Raw genomic sequence first — 25,900 nt, 5'->3', positions numbered from 1 at the left:
GATGAATTTGAAAAATAAATTTTCCCTAACTAGCAATTCTACAAAAAGAATATTTTCTAATAAAGAGATTAGCAAAAGTGAGTTCAGAGAAAGTAGAGGAATAAAGATGTCAACGGAACAGTCACAGTAACAAGAAATTGCCAAACTATATGAAAACATTAAGACGACTTTTAAGATTTTAGTGAGTGGGTTTCATGGGGAGGGGGCTTACTCTGTAATTATTCTTTCAGGTCTACATATGTTTTATGTACTGCTTATATTCCATGTTACCAAAAAAGAAAGTAAAGGAAATCCTAGGAAGGTAATAAAACCTTTTGTGAAAACAAAAAATTGGGCTTTAAAAGGAGCTCCTACAACATTATCAGAAAATGTGACCTGAGTCTGAAATGTAGAAAACACACAAAACAGAAACATCAAATGTTTAACTCCGGTAAAAAACAGACTGGCAATACTAATGTGGTAGAACAAGTGTAGAATTACAATTACAGAATACAGGGCTTAACGAAGAGGAGGGGCTGACCATGAGTCTACAACAAAATTAAAAAATAAAAACTGCCTTCCAATGCCCAAATCCAATCTACCTATGAAATTTACTTAAAAATCCAAGAAATTAACCCTACTCCACACCCCGAAATACAGTGAAAGAAATACTGAGTAGTTGGGGTAACCAAAAACCAAACAGTTTATAAATGCCTCAAGACAAATAAATAAAACAGGGACAAAAAATAAAAATGAAAGACACAATTAATTTTGGTTATGAGAAGTTGGCAGAGATCCATGACAAAGATAAGTCTGAAATCGCATCTATTTCACAGCCCCTTCTGAAACACATCATAGCATCTTCAACTCCTCGTGCAGATTCACCTTCCTAATGATGCTGGTTGAGGGGAATACTAAAATCAGTGCCATAGCATACATCAGGCAGAAACATGAGATGTTAGGAAGAAATTCACCCGGGATTAAAAATTATTTGCAGATAATCTACTCATCAGACAGTTGGCATTCACATAACTGAGAAAGTAGAAGACTCTTGCTCTGAGAAACCAAACAGAATTTCTGGTTTAAATGAGCATTTACCCTCAAACACAAGCAAGGCCTAGAATGCCACTTTGAGGGAAAGGTATATATTTTTTTGCTGTATAAGTGATCCTTAATAATTAAAATGGAGATTAGAAAAAAGAGAAAAAAAACCCTTAGACTTGAAATGTCGTCATATAAATCAACTGAACTAAGATTAGTGTTTTTATTTCTGCAAAGCCACTATAACCAATCAAATATGTCAGCTGATTGGGGGAGAAAACTATTTATTTCGCTGCAGAACATAAACACGCCACTACTTTTCAATCACAGTTTCCCCACCCTGTTACCATCACTTTGACAGGCCATCTCTAGACTTTTCAAATGTTAATTTCAATGAACTTACCCTCTCTCTGTGGCAGTCATTCAAATATTGTAAGAATAAACAACCACCATAGGAAATTTAAAATGATGACTAACAGGCAGTGGTAATAAATAACTGGAGCACAGCTTGGCGTGCTTGACAAAGATCAGATAGGTCACAGGCCTAACCACAGATTAACTTCCTCTTTTGTTCCACATATATATCTTGTCACGGCATAGAGAACTGCCGAGGAAAAAAAGGAACATATCTTAAAAAATAAAAAAAATCAAATATATCTTAAGAGTTGAGTTAATCTGCAAATGCAAGGTCACAATTAAACAAATAAAATTTCACTGAATTATACCACAGTCAGAAAAATCTTAGCTATAAAGTCCCTTAAACTGAGAGAAGGGAGAATGAGTGGTAATTAAGAACAAGAATGACAACAGAAGAAAAGAGAATGAAAGGCAAATACACGCACACAGTAAGTTCCTGGGATAGTTTGATCACTCTTGTAATTTGGTGAGAATCTGCCACAATTACTTGGAAGTACACAGGAAAATAACACAGGCACGTAGTGTTACTGTGCATCTTAAATATTGCTAAGCATTAGAATACAGTTGCAGAATGAGCTGTTCATCTCTCCATTGTGGATTTCACAAAAAGGAAGAAAATCACCCACAGCACTTGTAAAGTGACTAATTTAAAAGCTGTTTTAAGCCACATTTCGCTTGTTTATCCCATGCACACTAAGGTAGATGCAGTTCATTTTGTACACGCTCATTTGAAGAACAATGACTTGGAATAAAAATGAATTATTTTCTCCTGTATTTTGGTGTGATGAGTATTTCTTTAAAGAGGACGCACCATGTGTGCATCTAACAGGATGGCGGCCAATGAAACAAGATCAGACTAGACCGTATGAGGAAGAAGAAAATTAAAAATTATCATTATCACTATCACCTGCAGGGAGTAATTTATCATTCCTGTTCCTCACTGGTATCATGTTCCAGCAGCGTGTGGTTACAGCAGATACAATTAGGCAGCTGGCCACAGAAGTGGGAGGATAATGCGCTTTTGATGGAGTTTAGCCAAGCATGGAGGCAGAGTGCTTGTAATCCATGCAGCAGCATCACTACGACAAAATGCAATTCATTTTTTGTTGGAGTATTGCTTTCAAAATATTAATGTAGAATTCAAAAGCCAACTGATGATGAGTCTGAAGCAAATAAAGAAAGAGTAAGAAGATAATACATAAAGATGATTATTATTGCTTGCATCACTGTATATAAGCCAGAAGAAAATACAAACATAAGCCACACAAGCTGCTGCATGGAGCAAGAACTCTGCCAGTGACAACCGGCATTTAAACTAAGACGACATAATCAATAAGCATGAAAATTATATATTTTGATTTTCTCCCAATATTAACTATACCTTAAATTATGGACTCTTCCTTCTTCAATTAATTTTCTATTTTATCCCAAGAGAAAATTTGCATCTTTTCTTTGCTTCATGATTCCTCTAGGGAACAATACACATTAAGTGCCATATACTTCTCAAGGGATATGGCCAAATTGAGTCGTGTTTAGAAACAGAACAAGCAATACTGGAAGTAGCAAAACAGACAATAGGTCTGAAATATTTTTAAAAAGAACTTTTACTGAAAAACCTAGTAATTAATTTTTGATCTACTTAAAATAGTCCCAGATTATAACTGAAAGTCTTTTAAAATTTACTCAGATTGCTCCCTTGTAATTTCAAAACTGCTTATGAAAGTGATTTCAGGGGCAGAGGGGATCACCTCTTCAGAGCCTCAAACATAAGCACTTTAATTCTGACTTCATAAATTGATCCCTTACATGCCCTAACTGTTCTACATTTCTTCCTAGCTATAAACATGTTATTGGTTTATACACTAAACATTCTTGAGATTTACCATTTTCACTTATAAAAACCTTTTAAAGTCTAAAGTACATGCAGAAAGTGCACACAAGTATACATCACAGTGAATTTTCACACAGAATACAGCTGTGAAACCCACACTCGGATGGAGAAATGGAACATCACAGCACCCAGGTAATCCCCTTCTGCACCCAGCTGATCCCAGGCACGTCCAGGGCAACTACTATCCTGATTCCTAGTTTTTTGCAGGTTTATTGAACTCTAATTGACTTATAACCGCATAAATTTCAAGTGTGCAATGTGTTGATTTGATACACTTACACAATGCAAAATGATGCACAGCCTTAGCTGACACCTCCGTCTCTTTTGTCACCAATTCTCTTTTGTGATGAGAACATTTAAGATCTACTCTCTTAGCAACTTTCAAGTATATGCAGTATTATTAGCTATAATCACCACGATGTACACCGGATCCCCAGACCTTATTCAATTTATAACTACAAGTTTGTACCTTTTGATCAATATCCCCCCCCTATTTCTCCCACCTACCCGGCCCTGGTAAACATCCTTCTACTGTTTCTGTGACTTTGGGTTTTTTAGATTCTTCATATAAATGAACTCATACAGTATTGGTCTTCCTCTGTCTGACTTATTTCACTTAGCATAATGCCCTCAAAATCCACCCATGCTGTTACAAATGTCAGGATTTCCTTCCTTTTATGGCTGAATAATATCCCATGGTATATATACACCACATCTCTTTTATCCATTTGTTGACAGACACTTCGGTTGTTTCCATTTCTAGGCTATTGTGAATAATGCTGCAATGAATATGGGAGTGCAGACATCTCTTCAAGATACTGTTTTCATTTCCTTTGGATATATACACACAAGTGGCATGGCTGGATCATATGATAGTTCTATTATTTTTAAGTTTTTGAGGAACCTCCATACTGTTTTCCATAGTGGCTGCACCAATTTACATTCCCACCAACAGTGCACAGGGGTTCCAGTGTCTCCACATCCTCTCCAACACTTATCTCACTACTGTCCTGATTTCTAACAGCACAGATTCATTTTCCCTATTATACACTTCAACATAAATGGAATCATACCTTATGTAGTCTTTTGTACCTGGCTAATTTTTCCGTATTATTGTTTTCAAGATTCACTTATACTGTTGCATATTACCTAAACTGTTACATGGCTATTAGGTATATGTCACTACACAATTTATTGATCTAGTCTACTGTTGACAGGCATTAAGTAGTTTTAAGTTGAAGCTTTTATGAACAGTGCAATGAACATTCTTTTATGAACATGTCTTTCGTGGACACACAGACTCACTAGCCAGCCCTGGTGGCCTAGAGGTTAAGATTTGGCACTCACACCGCTGCAGCATGGGTTCGCTTCCTCTTCAGGGAACTGAGCACCCGTCTGTCAGTTGTCACACTGTGGTGGCTGTGTGTTGCTGTGATGCTGAAAGCTATGCTGCTGGTATTTCCAATACTAGCAGGGTTACCCGGAGTGGACAGGTTTCAGTGGAGCTTCCAGACTAGACAGACTATGAAGAAGGACTGGGCCACACACTCCCAAAAACACTGGCCATGAAAACCCTATGAACAGAAGCAGAGCACTGTCTCAGATGGCACCGGAAGGTGAGAGGATGGTGCAAAAAGACCAGCAGGGTTCTGCTTTGCTGGACAGAATCCACTTGATGGCACTAAGCACAAATGTACTTACAGCTGTTGGGCACATACCTAGGAGTGGAACTACTGGTCTGTGCCTATTTACCACCTTTGTGAATCTTCTTTTTCCCTGTATTTCTGGCCTTCTGTCAGGGAGCATTATCTGTTTGTCTGAACACTCTTTACTACCTCCTTTAGCATAGGTTTCCTGGGACAACTTCTGTCTCTTTTTTTATTTGTTCATCTGAAATAGCTTTATTTCAGCTTCATTCTTAAAAGATATTTTAGTTGAGTAAAATCCCAGGGTTGGCAGTTACTTGCTTTCAGCACACTGAGGATGTCCATCATTGAATTATCTCGTCCCTCCAATTCTATTGTTCCTGCTGAGAAATCATCTACCAGTCTATTTACTGCTCTGTTGAAGGTAATTCCAATGCTTTACTCACAGCCCCATTGACTGCTTTTAAGATTTTCTCCTTGGTTCCTTGTAGTTTTTCTAGGATGTATCTAGGTGAGGATTTTTTCTCCCTCTTTTTAATTGAGGTATAATTCACATACCATAAAAATTTCCCATTTAGGGGCTGGTTCCGTGGCCGAGTGGTTAAGTTTGTGCACTCTAATTTGACAGCTCAGGGTTTCGCTGGTTCAGATCCTGGGTGTGGACATGGCACTGCTCACCAGGCCATGCTGAGGTGGTGTCACACATAGCAGAGCCAGAAGCACTCACAACTAGAATATACAACTATGTACTGGGAGGATTTGAGAAGAAGAAGAAGAAAAAAGAAGAAGATTGGCAACATTTGTTAGCTCAAGTGCCAATGTTAAAAAAAAAAAAGTTCCCTTTGAAATAAACTGCATAATTCAATTTTTTTTAGTATATTCAGTTGTGTAATCATCACCACAATCTAATTTTAGAACATTTTTATCACCCCAAAAAGAAACCCCATATCCATTCCCCCCCCCCATCTCAGCCCCTGTCTATAGATTTGCCTATTCTGAACATTTATATAAGTGGAATCGTATAAATGGAAAATCATGTAAATGGAATCCTTTTGTGGTTGGCCTCTCTCACTCAGCATAATGTTTTCCAGGTAGATCTATGGTGTAGCATGTGTCAGTACTTCATTCTATTTTACGGCCAGATAATATTTCATTGTACAGATATACGATATTTTGTTTATTCATTCTCCAGGTGATGGAATCTGGACTGCTTCCACTTTTCAGTTATTACAAATAATGTGGCTATGAACAGTCATGTACAAGTGTTTCTGTGGACATATGTATTTTCTTGGGTATATACCCAGAAGTAGATGGACTTTAAAAATTAATCCTGGGTGTGGCGTCAATATCATGGCGGAGTGAGCTCTTCCCTTAGACTCTGCCTCCTAAGATACAATGAAAAGGACATTCATAAACCAACAGAGGACATTCACACAACACAACAGACGTCTGAGAGTTCCCCACAGCCATACGTCTGAAGGTGGAGGAGCTGGAGCCCCAGGAGAAAGTGGAAGGAGGTAAGGGGACCTCCTCTTCCTCCCCGGCAGCGACCCAGGGTGCAGGACTGCGAGCGGCTCGGAGGGGGCTGGGGGGGGGTGCGGCTCTCCACGGGAAGGTCTTCACTCTCCAAATTGCCTCTCAGCCATGGGAAAGCTCCACACAGAGGAGGCTAAGCTATTGTGGGAGTGTCTTCATCAAGACAGCACCCCAGGAGGGCAGATAGTGAGGGAGAGCGAGAACACCCCCGGGGTCATGCACACAAAAGAAAGCGCAACCTCCCCTTGCCTGGTGCTCAGCTTGGCCAGTCAGCCAGAGCACAGGACCCCCACCAGAGTGCCTGGGAAAATGTTAGTAAAGCAGCAGCTGTGAGCGGGTAATGAGAGATGAGCCAGGTCAGCATAGATTCTGAAGGACAGGCACAGACACCAGAGATCATGGTGGGTTCAGAGTGCACAGCTCCGGAGCCCCCAGTGGAGACAGGTAGAATCTGCAACCAGATACTACCAAAATGTGATGGCATAAATCCACTACATCAAATAATATAAGGAAGTATATTAATACTCCAGACCAGAAGGAAAATGACGAGCACACAGAAATCAATATTGAAGGCACAGAAATTTACAATCTAAATGACCGAGAATTCAAAATAGCTATCATAAAAAAAAAAACCAAGGAATTAACAAGAAAATTCAGAATGACAGTTCAATGAAATCAGAAATAAAATTAAGGAACAGGGGCCGGCTCTGTGGCCAAGTGGTTAAATTCGCATGCCCCGCTGTGGCGGCCCAGGGTTCGGATCCAGGGCGCGGACATGGCACTGCTCGTCAGGCCACGTTGAGGCAGCGTCCTACATCCCACAACTAGAAGTACCTGCAACTAAGATACACAACTATGTACTGGGTGGGGGTTTGAGAAATAAAGCAGGAAAAAAAAAAAAAAAAAGGTTGGCAACAGTTGTTAGCCCATGTGCCAATCCTTTAAAAAAAAAAAAAAAAAAAGGAAGATTGGCAACAATTGTTAGCCTAGGTGCCAATCTTAAAAAAAAAAATTAAGGAACAGAGGGAATTCTTCACAAAAGAGATTGAAACTATAAAGAAAACCAATCCGAAATGTTGGAGATGAAAAACACAATGAATAAGAGATAAAGAAAAATCTGGAGTCTGACTAACAGATCTGACATTATGGAGGACAGAATTAGCAATCTGGAGGACAGAAGTATGGAAATGCTGCAGATTGAGGAGGAGAGAGAACTAAGACTAAAAAGAAGTGAATTATCTGAGAAATACCCAAGTCAACTAGGAAACACAATATAAGGATTATAGGTACTCCAGAGGGAGAAGCGAGAGAGAAAGGAGCAGAGAGCTTGTTCAAAGAAATAATAGCTGAGAACTTCCTAAACCCCGGGAAGAAGGTGGAATTACAAGTAAAAGAAGCTAACAGAACTCCTAATTATATCAATGTAAAAAGACTTTCTCCAAGGCACATAGTAGTAAAACTGGTAAAAGTCAATGACAGAAAAAATATTAAGGGCAGCAAGCCAGAAGAAAATAACCTACAAGGGAACCCCTATCAGGCTTTCAGCAGATTTCTCAGCAGAAACCTTACAGGTCAGGAGAGAATGGAATGATGTATTCAAAATTCTGAAAGAAAAAAATTTTCAGCCAAGAATACTCTATTGAGTGAAACTATCCTTCAGATATGACAGAGAAATAAAACTTTCTCAGGTGAACAAAAGCTGAAGGAGTTCATTGCCAGAAGACTTCCCATGCAATGATCAAGAAGGCTCTCATACCTGAAGAAAGAAAGGGTTTACAAAGCCTTGAGCAAGCAGGTAAATAGGCAGAGAGAATGAGAAAACTGCCGCTCTCTATCAGAATAGGTTAGCAAACAATTATAATATTAAAGATAAAGAGAAGGAAAACATCAACAATAACTATAATCCCGTCATTTTAACCACAAACTCACAACACAAAATGGAATAAGTTGGGACAACAATAACTTAGAAGGGGAAAAGGAAAAGGATAGAACCTGTTTAGACTAAGGAAATAAGTGGCTATCAGAAAATGGACTATTTCATCTAAGAGATTTTTTATACAAACCTCATGGTAACCACTAAACAAATAATCAGAACAGAGACACAAATGATAAATAGAGAGAACTGAGAAAACCCTAACAGAGAACTATCAAACTGAATTGGCAGACCAAAATACACAGGACAAGAAACAAGGGGAATATACAACAATTGGAAAACAAGTGATAAAATGGCAGCGTTAAGCTCTCATATATCAATAATCAGTCCAAATGTAAACAGTTGAATTCTCCAATCAAAAGACACAGAGTGGCTGTACGGATTCGAAAATAAGACCCAACAATATGCTGCCTCTAGGAAACACATCTCAGCTCTAAAGACAAATACAGGCTTGGGACTGGCCGGGTTGGGTAGTGGTTAAGTTCGTGTTCTCCACTTCAGTGGCCCTGGGTTCACAGGTTCGGACCCCAGGCATGGAGCTATGCACCAGTCATCACGCCATGCTGTGGCACTGTCCCACATACAAAACAGAGGAAGACTGGCACAGATGTTAAGTAAGTGACAAGCTTCCTCAAGCAAAAAGATGAAGATTGGCAACAGATGTTAGCTCAGGGACAATCTTCCTCACAAAAAAGAAAAGAAAAGAAAAAGACAAACACAGGCTCAGAGTCAAGGCATGGAAGATGATACTCCAAGCTAATGGCAAACAAAAGAAAGCAGGTGTTGCCATACTTATATCAAAGTAGACTTCAAGATGAAAAAGGCAATGAGAGACATAGAGAGGCAGTATATAATGACAAAAGGGACAGTCCACCAAGAAGACGTGACACTTATAAACATACATGCACCCAGCACAGGCACGTCAAAATATATAAAGCAACTATTTCCAAACCTGAAAGGAGATATTAACAACAATACAATAGTAGGGAACCTTAACACCCCACTTACATCAAGGGATAGATCATCCAGACAGAAAGTCAACAAGGAAATAGTGGAATTAAATGAAAAACCAGATCAGATGGACTTAATAGATATCTATAGAACACTCCCTCCAAAACCAGCAGAATACACATTCTTTTCAAGTACACACGGAACATTCTCAAAGATAGACAATATGTTGGGAAACAAGGCAAGCCTCAATAAATTTAAAAAGATTGAAATCATATCAAGCATCTTTTCCAACCATAATGCTATGAAACTAGAAATCAACTACAAGAAAAAAGCTGAGAAAGTCACAAAAAAGTGGAGACTAAACAACATGCTACTCAACAACCAATGGATCATTGAAGAAATTAAAGGAGAAATCAAGAAATATCTGGAGACAAATGAAAATGAAAATACACCATACTAACTCACATGGCATGCAGCAAAAGCAGAGCTAGGAGGGAAATTCATAGCAATACAGGTCCACTTTAACAAACAAGAAAAATCTCAAATAAGCAATCTTAAACTATGCCTCACAGAATTATAAAAAGAACAAACAAAGCACAAAGTCAGCAGAAGAAGAGAAATAATAAAAAATTAGAGCAGACGGGTGGCCCTGTGGCAGAGTGGATAGGTTTGTGCGCTCCGTTTCAGTGGTCCGGGGTTTCACTGGTTCAGATCCTGGGCGCAGACATGGCACTGCTGGTCAAGCCATGCTGAGGTGGTGTCCCACACAGCACAACCAGAAAGACCTACAACTAGAATATACAACTACTTACTTAGGGGGCTTGGGGAGAAGAAGAAAAAAGAAAAGAAGATTGGCAACAGATGTTAGCTCAGGTACCAATCTTTAAAAAAAAACAACTAGAGCAGAAATAAATGAAATTGAAACCAAAAAAACAGTAGAAAGGACCAATGAAACTAAGAGCTGGTTCTCCTAGAAGATAAACAAAATTGACAAACCCTTAGCCAGATTCACTAAGAAAAAAAGAGAGAAGGTTCAAATAAATAAAATTAGAAAGGAAAGAGGAGAAATTACAATGGATACCACAGAAATAAAAAGGATTATGAGAGAATACTATGAGAGACTATATGCCAACAAATTGGACAACCTAGAAGAAACGGATAAATTCTTACGACTCATATAACTTCCCAAAACTGAATCAAGAAGAAATAGAGAACCTGAATAGACCAATCACAAGTAAAGAGACTGAAAGAGTAATCAAAAACCTCCCAAAAAATGAAAGTCCAGGACCAGAGGGCTTCTCTAGAGAAGTCTACCAAACATTCAAATTTAATACCATCCTTCTCAAACTATTCCAAAAAGTTGAAGAAGACGGAACATTTTCCAACACATTTTACGAGGCCAACATCACCCTGATCCCAACGCCAGCCAAGGACAACACAAAGAAGGAAAATTACAGGCCAGTATTGCTGATGAACACAGATGCAAAAATCCTCAACAAAATATTGGCAAACTGAATACAGAAATATATTAAAAGGATCATATACCATGATCAAGTGGGATTTATATCAGGGACACAGAGATGATTTGGTACTTGCAAATCAATCAATGTGATACACTACATTAACAAAATATGGAATAAAAACCACATGATCAGGCCAGCCCCGTGGCTGAGTGCTTGGGTTTATGCGCCCCGCTTCAGCAGCCCAGGGTTTCGCGGATTTGGATCCTGGGCACGGACCTGGTGCCACTCATCAAGCCATGCTGAAGGGGCATCCCACATGCCACAACTAGAAGGACCCACAACAAAAATGTGCAACTATGTGCTGGGGGGCTTTTGGGAGAAGGAAAAAAAAAATAATAGAAAATCTTTAAAAACAAAACAAAACCAAACCAGATGACCATCTCAATAGATGCAGAGAAAGCATTTAACAAGATCCAACATACATTTTTGATAAAAACTCTCAAAAAAATGGGGTATAGAAGGAAAGTACCTCAACATAATAAAGGCCATATATGACAAACCCACATCCAACATCATACTTAACAGGGAAAAACTGAAAGCCATCCTCTGAGAACAGGAACAAGACAAGGGTGCCCATTCATTTTTTTTTGGTGAGGAAGATTGGTCCTTAGCTAACAGCTGCTGCCAACCTTCCTCTTTTTGGTTGAGGGAGATTGTCCCTGAGCTAACATCTGTGCCAATCTTCTTCCATTTTCGTATGTGGATTGCCACCACAGCGTGGCTTGATGACTGGTGTGTAGGTCTGCCTGGGTTCTGAACCTGTGAATCCCTGGCCGCTGAAGTGGAGCACACGAACTTAACCACTACATCAGCAGGCCAGCCCCTTGCCACTCTTATTCAACATAGTACTTGAGGTTTTGGCCAGAGCAAGTAGGCAAGGAAAAGAAATAAAGGGTATCCAGATTGGCAATGAACAAGGGAAAAACTCACTGTTCGAAGAGGATATGATTTTATGTACAGAAAACTCTAAAGAATCCATTGGAAAACTATTAGAAATAATCAACAACTAGAGCAAAGTTGAAGAGTACAAAATCAACTTGCATTCTATACTCTAATAACAGACTAACAGAAAGAGAACTCAAGAATACAATCCCATTTACAATCACAACAAAAAGAATAAAATATCCAGGAATAGATTTAACCAGGCACGTGAAAGACCTATGCAATGTAAATATAAGACATTACTGAAATAAATTGATGATGACATAAAGAAATGGAATGATATTCCATGCACAATGATTGGAAGAATATAGTTAAAATGTCCATACTGCCGAAAGCAATCTACAGATTCAATGCAATCCCAATCAGAATCCCAATGATATTCTTCATGGAAATAGAACAAAATATCCTAAAATTCACATGAAGCAACAAAAGAGCCCGAGTAGCTAAAGCAATCCTGAGAAAAAAAGAACAAAGCTGGAGGCATCACAATCCCTGACTTCGAATTATACTACAAAGCTACAGTAATGAAAACAGCATGGTACTGGTACAAAAACAGACAGACACAGATCAACGGGACAGAACTGAAAGCCCAGAAATCAAACCACACATCCATGGACAGTTCATCTTCAACACAGGAGACAAGACCATGGAAAGGAGAAAGGAAAGTCTCCTCAATAAATGGTGTTGGGAAAACTGGACAGCCATATGCAAAAGAATGAAAGTAGACCATTATCTTTCACCATAGACAAAAATTAACTCAAAATGGATCAAAGACTTGAGGCTTAAACATGAAATCATAAAACTCCTAGAGGAAAATATAGGTAGTACACTATTTGACATCAGTCTTAGAAGGATCTTTTCCAATACTGTGTCTACTAGGACAAGGAAAATAAAAGAAAAAATAAACAAGTGGGACTTCATCAGACTAAACAGCTTCTGCAAGGCAAAGGAAATCAGGAACAAAACAAAAAGACAACCCACCAATTGGGAAAAAATATTTTCAAGTCATATATACGACAAGGCGTTAATCTCCAAAATATACAAAGAACTCACACAACTCAACAACAGAAAAACAAACAACCTAATTAAAAAAATGGGCAGAGCATATGAACAAACGTTTTTTCAAAGAAGATACACAGATGGCCAACAGGCACAAGAAAAGATGCTCAACATCACTAATCATCAGGGAATCACAAATCAAAACTACACTGAGATATCACCTTACACCCATTAGAATGACTATAATCACCAAGATACAAAATAACAAATGTTGGAGAGGTTGTGGAGAAAAGGGAACCCTCATACACTGTTGGTGGAAATGCAAACTGGTGCAGCCACTATGGAAAACAGCATGGAGATTTCTCAAAAAATTAAAAATAGAAATACCATATGACCCAGCCATCCCACTACTGGGTATTTATCCAAAGAACTTGAAATCAACAATTCAAAGAGATTTATGCTCCCCTTTGTTCACTGCGGCATTATTCACAATAGCCAAGACGTGGAAGCAACCCAAGTACCCACTGACTGATAAATGGATAAAGATGTGGTACCTATATACACAATGGAATGCTTCTCAGCCATAAAAAAACACAAAATTGTCCCATTTGCAACAACATGGATGGACCTTGGGGGTATTGCGTTAAGTGAAATAAGCCAGACAGAGAAAGACAAACACCCTATGATTTCAGTCATATGTGGAAGATAAACTACCACATGGACAAAAAGAACATATTACTGGTTACCACAGGGGAAGGGGGGTTGGGAATGGACATAAGGGGTAAAGGGGTACCTTTATACGGTGACTGAAAAATAATAATGTACAACTGAGTTTTCACATTGTTACAAACTATTACAACCTCAGTAAAAAAAAATATTCCTATTCAGGTTACATTGTGCTCCTTAAATTGTAGCTCGTGGTCTTTCATCTGTTTTGGAAAATTCTCAGGCATTATCTCTTCAAATATTGTTTGAATATTCTTACCTCCTTTCCTTTCGGACTTCCATTTAAACATATATTAGACGTTTTCCTTTTTTTTCTTTTTTTCGTTTTTGGTGAGGAAGATTGGCCCTGAGCTAACATCTGTTGCCAATCTTCCTCTTTTTTTTTTTCTTCCCAAAGCCCCAGTACACAGTTGAATATCCTAGTTGTAGGTCATTCTAGTGCTTTTATGTGGGACTCTGCCACAGCACGGCTTGACAAGCAGTGCCAGGTCTGCACCTGTGATCCAAACTGGCAAACCCTGGGCTGCTGCAGGGGAGCATACAAACTGAACCACTCAGCCACAGGGTCAGCCCTGTTAGACTTCTTCATGTAGCCTCCGTATCTCTTGCCCCTTCCAATGCCTCATCTGTGGACCTTTCCGCGCTTCCTTCTGACCTAAAATCTGGTTTAATAATCCTCTCTATACCAGCATATTAAGATTTGCTGCTAAACTCACCTCTACTTCATTTTAGAATATCTGGTTCTTTTCCAGATCTGCTATATTACTGCTTTTTAAATGTTTCCAATTCTTTGTTTAAAATTGGCAGTTTCTTTTGTCCTTGAACTGAATCAGCATAGTTATTGTAAAGTCTATATCTGATATATCTAAACCTAGCACACCTGGAGCTGTTTTTATGGCTGCTGTTTCAGCTGCTTTTTAGTTTATGTTGTGTTGTGTCCTTGTGTCACTGATTACCTTTCATCATGCTCTGAACATATTTGAAAAACTGTTTGCAGAAGTAATCTCAGACCTGTAATAATAATCCTCCAGAAAGAATCTTTGTTTCTGGCAAGGAGCCTGAGGGCGCCAGCAAAAACCAAGACCATCTTAATCTAATAACAAATGGGGCTGAGACTCTCCTGGGCTGTCCAGATGACCTGAAGCTGGCTGAGTCCACGCAAGGCTCATCTACCTGCTTCCCCATTCCTGGGTGCAGTCTTTCAGGCTTCAATGCAAAGCCCTGGGGAATTCTAAGACCCCATTTTTGTACTCTTATCCATGTGAGACTCTCAAAGGGGATGCATGAGTCTTTTAGCTGCTTCCTCTGAATTGGCAAATACTTACAGGGCAAAAGGAGTTCCAAATGTCAGCTTCATTTCTTTGGATTTCCTCCTTTTCTGAGTCTTGGCTTGGTAATGCTTTAGTAATGTCTCTCTCTGATACCTTCAAACAGATACTATTTTATATTTTTTTCAGCTTTTGCAGTTGTTTTCAGCAAAAGGACTGCTCCATCTTATGTCGTCCACCGTTCCAGGAGGCAGACTCATCACTGCGTTGTTTGCTCCTACTGAAGGCCCCCCGCCTGTAATGCTCTCCCCCACTCTCTACACCAGCTCCTCCTCACTTGCTTTGTCTCAGTTTAAACGTGACTTCCTCTGGGCAGCCTTCCCTAGCCCCACCATGTAGATTACAGCACATCCATTAACTGTTCTGCTCTCCCTGTAATGATACTCGTCATACTTATAACGCTTTCTGTTCAGTGTCTTTGGCTCCACTTCAGACCCCAATAGGCCCTGAAGGACAGTCTTGCCACTTCTGTGTTCACCCCTGCATCCTCACTGCTGAAGCACAACGCCTGGGCATCCTACCTAACCAGTGAAATCAACTGTGTAGTTACGAAGGCATGAAATAGGCTGGGAAGTTCAGGGACTACAGGAAATTAACAAAGATTGTTAATTGAGTGAACAAATAAATGAATAATGAAATGATATAATATGCTCAACTTCTACCAACCTTTGGGAATAGAAAACCATGATCATGTACTTTTCTTACAACTTTCTATTTTTTTATTCAAAACTGATACTAGATGTCAAGTACTTTAGGGAAATATTCCCTGACATCTCTACCAACGATAATTAATCAATTCCCACTAATTTAGTGCATATGGTTTTAGGAGGGCTTTCTGGAAGAAGCCATGCCTAAGGTAAAAACCTTAAATGTGAGCAGGATTATTGAGGAAAAGCGAGTAAGAGTGTGGCAGGCCAAGGCTATCTTTTATACACTGCTATGATTAAATTCTATTATAGAACACCACATTACAATGAGCTGTTTTATGTTGTCCTCCCTACTGAAGGAAGGTCTTTGCGATCAGAGACTATAGTCTTGTTGTATTCACAGTGCCTAACACAGAAGCTGATAAACAGTACTAGTACTCAATACATGTTGCTCGAATGAACAGTCATCTCGAAAAGCATTTTTTTTCCCCTGCCACTTAAAAACTCCTGCAGCCCACTGCTTCTCTAGATTTCTATCTCCCGCTTTCTCACACATCATCAGTCTCTTGCTGCTTGATAGTGATGCTGTTTCCTTGTAGTCCACTCTTCATGCTGCTTTCCAATGTTCCCTAAAAACTAGCCACATAAGGGCTCTATGGCCCACTCCTAGTTCCTCAAATGGCAGAAAACACTATCAATGGTAAGTGAGCATTCTATGTTTAATTTTAAGAACAAAAGAGCAGATGTACTGAATTTAAAAATCAAGGCAGAACAAAAAACAAATCAAATTTTATGACTGTTGCAGAGGTTTAAAACTGAAAACCATTAAAACTCATGTTTGTGGCTAGGTGGTCAAGCTCGACCAAATGCCACTTGTCCCTGCAAGCCTTTAGAAGTAGGAACTAAGGATGAACACGGAGACACCACCAAACAGGAAAGGGTCAGGCAGAAAATACAATACACTGTCCTTCCAGGAATGAGTAGGATTTCTTCTCTTTTGAAAAGTGAGGTGAAAAGATGCCTACTATCTCCCCGCCCAAACCCTTCTAAAAAGTATCCAACATCCAGGTTGAGAACCGAAAATGAGGTAGTATTCATTTACGTTTGTCATTTAGAGGCTGCAATTTTTCAAAGAAAGTAATTATTTTAGGTATATAAGTTTTGGCTTTATATTTTTAATTTCAGGTTTTTTTTGATCACAATCTCTGTACACTGCTGGGTGAGAAAATGACTTTCATCTCTGAGGCCCCAGCTCTCAGTGCGGCCTATCCTATATCCATGGGGTTAGATGCGGAATGAAAGGATGAGGAGGAGACGAGAAAAAAGAAATCAGATTGAACACAATGGTGCAGCCTTTGGGGACAGCCAGGACTTACCACTTGTTAAAGGAAAGGTCATTCTGTAATAGTCACTGTCTTAGTGATCTAGAAATTAAAACCGTGAGTCTCTGCAAGGCTGTAGGCAGAAAGGAAGTGATTTTACTTTGAGAAGAAGCTGATTTGCCTAAACGCAGTATTTTGAAAGAAGGTCTCATTTCTCTAATACAGTGGATATTCAGGTACATGACTAGGTCAAAAGTTTTCATTGCATATCTCTGCCTGTAAAGAAACTGGTCTTTGAGCTGGTACTTACAGCCCAATCAGTTACACTTATTCAATCCCGATGGAGTAAGTCAATCCCACCTGTGAAATCACGCAAGTCTAAATCCCCATAAGCAAACACATAAGTTAAAAATAAAAGTAAACAAACAACCCTTCCTTTAAAAATGCTGCAAGATGGTAGAGTGAATGGAAATATTAATTGGATCATTTTATAATCATTTTCTATGTGCCAGGCATAGTGGTAAATGCTTTTATGCATCATCTCATTTAGCACTCAAAACAGTAGTACCTAGGAGGTAGGTATTAGTGTTATTCTCTCTACTTTCAGAGGAAAAATTTGAAGTTCACAGGTTAAATACCTCTTCTACAGTCATATTCGTAAACTTGGCCCAATGGGTCTAAAGCTGAAGCTTTTAACTACGGTGCTTCATGACCACTGCTTAAACTTTCCTCTTTGATTTTAGTCATTTTCGGAAAATACCCTTCTACTTCAAGACTAGTCCTTTTCTTATTCAGCCTTCTAGAAAAGAGAAAGATGGACTGATTTTGGTGAATGCTAAGTTCTGTGCCATCTGAGACATAGAACAAAAATTTATTTTTCCAACTCTTGACTCATCTTTCCATGAGGACTGATCCTTCGTGTGACACAGACATATACATCAGGTGTCTGGAAACATTAGGTGCCTTACGATTTTTAGGACATCTGAATGCCAATATTCACAACAGTTTCTGCCAGAACATATGTCAAAGGGAACCTGAACTGAGAAGATTAGCTCCTCACAGGTCACTACTCCAAGGACAGCTGCCTCAATCAGAGGAAAATACCTGGTCAAACTCATTTATTATCACAACCTAGTAATGCTAATTGTCAGCCTCTGAGATAAGTGTAGGGAGAACTCCCCTGACATCTTTAATCAGGAGTCCACTGTTATTGATTATTTGACATATAAGCCATTTTTATGCTTACTGCGGTGCTTGAGATAAGTATTTCAGTCCTGCTTGAAGGTGATTATTTCTCTCAAAATTATTCTGACCCTTGGCATTGCTGATTTCAAGCATGACTCTATACGTATCTAGAATCAAATTATGACTGTAAAGTAGCTTAAGAATTTCAACATCCCACTCAGATTGTATTTGCAAACAATTTGACGTCAAATCCTTTTATAATATAACTCAATCTGAGGCTTTAGAATCAATGATAATGAATTTTTTAAATGCAGATTCAGGTGTTATTTACAGCACGGCTTTCAAAAGAGGATAAAGCATGGGAACCTCTAGCAACTCTAATGACAAGTTATTTTACTCGACTTCAGGGTTCTTTGTTTTGTGGACTTTTGCACTCTCTCTGAGTAGGTATAAATAATGGTTTAATATTGCAGGTGATTCCTCCCCTTGTTCTACTCAAGCTAATATGAGGTGGGAAACATATTTTTTTAAAAATTAGGTTTTTCTATGGGGCTGGCCCAGTGGCGTGATGGTTAAGTTCCAGCACTCCACTTCAGCAGCCCTGGATTCGCAGGTCCAGATCCTGGGTGTGGACCTACACACTGCTCATCAGGCCATGCTGTGGTGGTGACCCACATACAAAATACAGGAAGATTCACACAAATTTTAGCTCAGGGACAATCTTCCCCAGGCAAAAAGAGGAAGATTGGCAATGGATGTTAGTTCAGGGCCAACCATCCTCACCAAAAAAAATTAGGTTTTTCTTAATGGTACGTTTCCAAGGAGAAAGTACAAGAGTAGACAGGAACGCAACTAAACATGGAGAATGGGTTGAAGACATTCAGATTCTAAAAAGCCTAAAATCCTCTGGGGTCCAGTTTATAAGGCTAGACTCTCTGTGATCGGGGAAAACGGAAGAGAAGAGAAGATCAAGTGGAAGTGTCCAAAGTTTTGTAGACAATGCATAGGGTACACTTGGCTTTAATCAAATCTAAAAAATATCGGAACTAGGTAGAATTCCTCTAAATATGAGACAAAAGCATCCTTTTATAGAGAGTCATACATTATATAGAGGATAAGTTACCTAATGGGAAAACCTCACATAATCAAAATTACTCTGGAAAAGGCCTTAATAAGGTTTTGCATTGGAGACCAACATACAGATGATCCCTTAATAAGTTCAATACAACCTGTTCTCCTGGCAATGGCACAAATCACCATTCCTTGGCTGCGCTCCAGATGAAGTAGATGGTTTGGTAAAAGAGTGCCATGTTATATCAAAAATGAGTACTTTTAGAGACAAGAATCACATGCAGTCCAGTAAGATGCTCATATTAGAGAAACACCTGGAAGCTGATAATAACTGAAGAAACAGCAGATGTGTTTCCCACCTCATGCTTATTTGGGGGCACATGTTCACTAAATCAAATGGAGAGCAGGATCATCTGCACTATTTAGACCATTATTCCTCTCACATTCTTTTCTTTTTTTATCTGAATAATTTGGATTAAGTTATATTTTCACATGATGCTACTCCATTGGATTTGCTTCAAAAAAAAAAAAAAGCTTTTAAAGCCCATTAACCTCAAGAAGCAGCACAGGTTAACAAACACATCCTAGTTCAAAAGACATTTATGTAATTTTACAATTGCCTAAACTGTTTTGTTAAACAGTGTGTGTACGTGGGGGATATTTTCAAAATATCCTCCTATAAAACAGTCTTTCATTCTACTCTCATATCTGTACCAAATACACTACAAGTCTGACTTGACAAGACAGACCACAGAAGAGTATTTCAATTTCCTACTAGATACCACGACCTGCATATCTCGAAGGCATTTAAAATTCAACGTATTAATAATTGAGCTGCTGGTCCTCCTCACCTCTAAACCTGTTCTTCTCCCAGTTTTGTCTTACAAGATAGTACCATCATTCTTCAAACTGTAAGAGCAAGGAAGCGTGGAGTCACCACTGTTACCTCTTTCCCTCATCCTCCATTATCTAATCCATCCTCAAGGCCTGTCAATTTTACCTTCTACACAGCTCTCAAATACATCCACTAAAACTACCTTTGTGTAAGTCACTGCCGTTTCTTGCCTGAGCTTGTGTGATAGCCTACCTATTGGACTCTCATATCCACTCTGGTCTCCTGTTTGTTCTTCATATTCCAGCCATGTCTTTCCAAAGTGCCCTTCGAATCACACTGCTCTCTGCCTAAAAAACTTCAATCATTTCCCACTGGTCTAAGGGAAAGACCAAATAGCACAAGGTACTAAATGATCTGGACAGCTCTCCACCCTCCTTAAACATATAGTCTACGTGTTCTAGCTGTGCTGAACTTCTTTCAATTCCTTTTATTCATCAAGCTTCTGACCACAAGATGTTCTTTTTGGGTTTTTTTTTTTTTTTTGCTGAGGAAGATTAGCCTTGAGCTAACATACAACACCAATCCTCTTCTTTTTTCTTTTGCTTGATGAACATTAGCTCTGAGCTAACATCTGTGCCAATCTTCCACCACTTTATATGTGGGTTGCCACTACAGCATGGCTGACAAGTGGTGTAGGTCCATGCCTGAGATCCAAACCCATGAACCTGGGCCGCTGAAGCGGAGCATACCCAACTATGCCACGGGGCTGGTCCCTGTTTTTGATGAAATTTTAAACTGAAATATTACATACATGCAAAAATACAGAGATTTTTTTTTTAGCCAATGTGAGAATCATTGTCCATTTTAAAAAAATTGTTTTATGGAAGTATAAAATACACAACACTTACAAAAGTGAGCAAATATTGGGATACAACTTAATGAATTTTTACAAAGTGGACACACTCAGCCACTACCCAGATCAAGATATAGAATACTGCCAAGACCCTAGAGCCTTTATCATCCTCCTTCCAATGATTAAGTCATCCCACAAAATGTAACCACTATTCTGATGTTTATCACCATATATTAGTGTAGCTTGTCTTGGAAATTTAAATATTGAATCTTTTTTGTATCTGGCTCTTTTTTTTTGCTTTTTTCATGAACATTCTGTTCATGAAATTCATCCATGTTATACTGTACAGTCAAGATCTCTTTTTTTTGCTGAGGAAGATTGGCCCTGAGCTAAGATCTATGCCAATCTTCCTCTATTTTGTACGTGGTTTGTCGTCACAGTCCATGCCCGGGATCTGAACCCGTGAACCTGGGCCACTGAAGCAGATCATGCCAAACTTAACCACTAGACCATGGGGTCAGCCCCCAAGATCATCTTTTTTCATTGCTGTATATCACTCCATAAATGTACCCCATTTATCTATCCATTCTACTACTGATAATGTTTGGCTTGTTTCTGGTTTGGGGCTATAATGAAGAACGCTGCAATGGACATTCCTGTACATGACTCTCTGGTGAACCTATGAACACATTTCTGTTGTGTGAACAAGGGACCTGAGAGGGAAATGGCTAAGCCACAGGGGGAGAGTGTTCAGCTTTGGCAGCTACAGCAGGTAGCTGAGTTGTGGGGAAACCACTCATCTCAGCACCTGCCTCTGCCTCATCACTCTTATGCACTCCTTTGCATACTGTCATTAGTATGATTCTTTAAAAAAAGTAACTATGAAAAAGTTCAAATATATACACAAACACAGAACCTCTGAGTACCTATCACCTATATTCAACAGTTACCAGTATTTGGTGCAGACTTCATCTATTCTCTCTCTATCCCTCCTTTTTTGCTGGACTATTTTGAAGCAAATGCCTGACATCATGTCATTTCTCTCCTACATACTTCAGTTTATATCTCTAAAAAAATATGCACACTTTCTTATATAACTACAAGCTTTTATCACATGTAACCAAATTCTCAATAATTCTTTGGTATTATCTCATATCCATAAGATGAATTTTAATATCTGTCTCTCTCACTAATGCTTTTAAATAGAAGAACTGTTTGTTTTGGCTTGTTACTATATTCCCAATGCCTCATATATATATATATAGCTCTCCCCACATACTACTACTCAGAAAACAGTTCCTAGGAATAGATGAAGAGATTTAAGTATTCTCACCACCATCTAAGCCGAACTACAAAGGTCCAAGTTTCAGAGAAGAGTAGAAAGGTCAGGACCATGTTCTAGATCATATCGTCCTGTTCATACAAAGAGAAACCTAAAACTGACTGTAGAAGCGGAATCACATAATTAGAAATGTTCTCCCCACGAGACATAAAATCTACTTAATGAAGCCTATTAAAATATACACCAGATGTCCTACTAAAGTCTATGATGCAAGTTCAAGACAAACCTTACTATTTCTAAGAGGCACAGATGTGTTTTAATAATTAGTCTCTTCAGCTGATTAGCTTTGCAAGGTCAAAATTAGGTCAATTTACACCCAAAAGTACAAACATTGATTTAACACCCAGGAATGAGTTTGGAATTAGTAGGTTTCTACTATCAGACACTTTTCAAAAGCCTTGAAAGAAGATTTAAAGAACACAACTGCAAAGAAATGGGCTCATCCTGATGTTTTTTCCTCGAGCCATTAGAAAAATTTAAAGCTTAATTAAGAAGTCAAATGAAAAGAAAGAGCACTGTAAGGACTCGCTAAAGTCTGAACTGTAAACGTGTTAGTTTCTTTTAATAACATTTGCATTAGCCTTAAAAAACCGTAACTCAAAGACTTGTTTTAACTCCATGCAAAGCTAAAGGCCAGTGCCTCATAAATATATCTTTCTACTATTTGTCAAGTACATAATTTTTAAAAAAAGGAAAAAATCAAAAGGAGAATTGAGAGGCAACATACAATTTATTTTGAGTTCGCTAACTCTTGTCTATTTTCATTCACTTTTCCTAACTTTTAAACAATCCTAAATATGTACACCCAGAATTATTTTCCAGAATGGGCTTTTAAAAACAATGCATTCAGGGACTTCTGTTTTTAGTTAGGATGTAGGGGTTTGCAAAAGACCCTCATCCTGATGTAGCAAAAAGAAAACACTAAAGTAAACAATCTTATTTTCCATTAGGACCACTGAAGAAAAGTCTAAATAAACTATTTCCAGAGAGGGACGAGCCCTTACCGAGCTGAGCAGACAGGAAGGGTGGCTTTCAGACCTGAGGGCATTTGTCCAACGCTGGGGCCAAGGGTGAGCAAAGGAGCAAAAATGCCAGAGGCACAGGAACTTCGCTGGGACAAGGAGACTCCAGCTAATTTTTGATGGCCAGGTCTCGGCTAGCGTGGAGCATGGGATTGGAGAGGCCTGAAAGGCAGAGCCAGTCCTCTCTGCAAACCAAGAAGTAGATGCAGCTGGTGGTTGTGCTGCAAAGCAGGGAGAGAGAGGTTTTTCTTGAAATGCTCAGATCCCAAAGCCAAAATCACCTGCAACCACACAGCTCACGGTCACCAATAACATAACACTGCTATTCTACTCTGCCATTCCAGAAACTCTTGCCCAGGAAGATGAGACTGCTGCAACCACCTCAAGAAAATCTATTTATATGAACAACAGACTTTTCAACTAATCCTGGGAGTAAATACTCACTTCTCAAGAACAGACGGCTCAACTAGACTGTTTATTCTTCAAGATTCACTTTGAAACTCCGCCCTCACTGTGTCTCTGAATTGTCAACTAGGTGTGAACCACGCCAAACCCGGGTCAGGACTTCGCTCTTCCCTCTACCTGCCTGCTCTGCAGTGAGAGACCTGGGGCACTCAGCTCTCCCAAACCTCATCAATATCCTGACTTTGTCTTCCTCCCTAAACTCAACTTTACTCTGATGGTCTTCCCAGGAACCTGGCAAGAGGGAGGGGCCTGATCCTACGCTCAAGACACTAGAAATTAAGTGCAGTTGGAGCAAGCTCAACTGCAGATCACACACATGGGTCAGCCCCTCATCCTGGTTACCACACAGAGGGAAGCGGAGACCCTTCTGGGGGAAATATTACCCTCTTTGGTCTGCACGACTCTTTCATACAATGTCTAGCATGAAATATAAAATTACGAAATATGAGAAGAAACAGGAAACTGGGACTCATAACCAAAAGAAAAAAGCAATAGAGGAAGGATCACGGATGCTTCAGGGAACTAACAAATAGGCCTTAAAAGAATGACTATAAATATGTTAAGGAATTTAGATTAAAAAATTGACAAAATTAGTTAACAAGATGAAAAATGACAACTGAAAAAATGGAAATGAAAATAATTTTCTTTTTAAAGATTAGCATCTAATAACTGTTGCCAGCCTTTTTTTTTTTTTTTTTTTGCTTTTTCTCCCCAAATCCCCCCAGTACACAGTTGCGTATTTTAGTTGTGGGTCCTCCTAGTTGTGGCATGTGGGATGCCACCTCAGAGTGGCCTGACGAGTGGAGTGGTGCCATGTCTGCCCCCAGGATCCGAACCAGCGAAACCCGAAGCCACCCAAGTGCAGTGCATGAACTTAACCACTTGGCCATGGGGCCGGCCCCCAAAAGATGAAAATATTTATTGGCTATCTTAACAGCAGAAAGAATACAGATGAGGAAAGGACCAGTGAATTTAAAAACAGGTGAATAGGGGCCGGCCCGGTGACGCCGTGGTTAAGAGCGCATGTTCCGCTTCGGTGGCCCAGGGTTGGCCAGTTAGGATGCTGGGTGCGGACACGGCACTGCTTGTCAAGCCATGCTGTGGCAGGCATCCCACATATGAGGTAGAGGAAGATGGGCATTGATGTTACCTCAGGGCCAGTCTTCCTCAGCAAAAAAAGGAGGACTGGCAACAGATGTTAGCTCAGGGCTAATCTTCCTCAAAAAAAACCCCCACAAAAACAGGTGAAAGAAATTAGAAAGTGAATTTATTAGCTGGCTACCATACTTTAGCCTTTTCCTTCAATCCTTTCATCCTTGGAAACAGAATGGGCTTCCTGTTTAAAATAAAACTGTTTTGTGGGGAGAAGGGAGACTTGGCTGCAAAGTTGAATTACCAACTCTAATCTTTCCTCCAGAAAATCTCTCTCTGCGCCCAGTCCCAGACCACCCCATGTGTATATCTATACTCATATCTTTACATTCAGGCTGAAATGTTCGCAGCACAGGACACAGAGGAAGTTTTACTTGCTTTTTGGTTTCTGGTGCCCACAAATTTCAGACAAGTAACTGGCACAGAGTCAGCATTTAATATTTAACAAACATCTGTTAATATAAATTTTTATATTACTATAAAGATTTTAAAAGTTATGATAAAAAATTAAATACTTTCCAAATGCCACTGTGCTAATATTTATGTACTTCAATAAAATATAAAAGGCTGTATTGTAAGAAGTTTTTAAATTATTATTTCTTTTTTTTGGTGAGGAAGATTCACCCTAACATTCATTGCCAATTCTCCTCTTTTCTTTTGCTTGAGGAAGACCAGCTGAGCTAACATCTGTGCCAATCCTCCTCCATTTTTTGTACGTGGGAAGTCTCCACAGCATGGCCGATGAGTGGAGTGGGTCGGCGCCTGGAATCCAAACCCATGACCCTGGGCCACCAAAGTGCGGCGCATGGAACTTCAACCACTTGGCCACGGGGCCAGCCTCTATTATAAGAGGTTTTTAAATATAAATATTAAAAAAGTCTGCTGTTTTCGATTTAATCCAATAGCTCATCTTTAACTTACCAACTGTACTAAAAGAAAAATGGGCTATGAAAAACAACATTCTTTGTCAAATGAGATTTAAAAACATATTAAGGAAAGTTTATACAAACTGAATATTGCTGAACCAGTTATTCCAGTGCATGCTAACAGAGAGGTAGAATAAAAGAAAGAAAACATAATGCTGAAATTAAGAC

General features: G+C 39.2%; 1 protein-coding gene across 6 annotated transcripts in view; it reads right to left on the bottom strand.

Annotated features, from left to right (window-relative positions):
- The window catches only part of PRMT3 (protein arginine methyltransferase 3), a 135,581-nt gene that overhangs the window by 20,076 nt on the left and 89,605 nt on the right, over positions 1 to 25,900 (bottom strand). For 2 of the 6 annotated variants that reach the window (XR_011541260.1, XR_011541262.1), the window contains one exon: positions 23,172 to 23,410. The exons of 2 other annotated variants lie outside the window; for them this stretch is intronic. The gene's annotated coding sequence lies outside the window, so the exon portion shown is untranslated. Of the gene's footprint in view, positions 1 to 4,675; positions 4,903 to 23,171; positions 23,411 to 25,900 lie in introns of all 6 variants that reach the window. 2 more of the 6 variants (XR_011541261.1, XR_011541263.1) reach the window with 1 other exon arrangement.

This window comes from Equus przewalskii, chromosome 6, assembly GCF_037783145.1.
Source record: "Equus przewalskii isolate Varuska chromosome 6, EquPr2, whole genome shotgun sequence".
NCBI lineage: Eukaryota > Metazoa > Chordata > Mammalia > Perissodactyla > Equidae > Equus > Equus przewalskii.
Note: the sequence above shows the minus strand (reverse complement) of the source record. Positions and strands in the feature narration are given on the sequence as shown.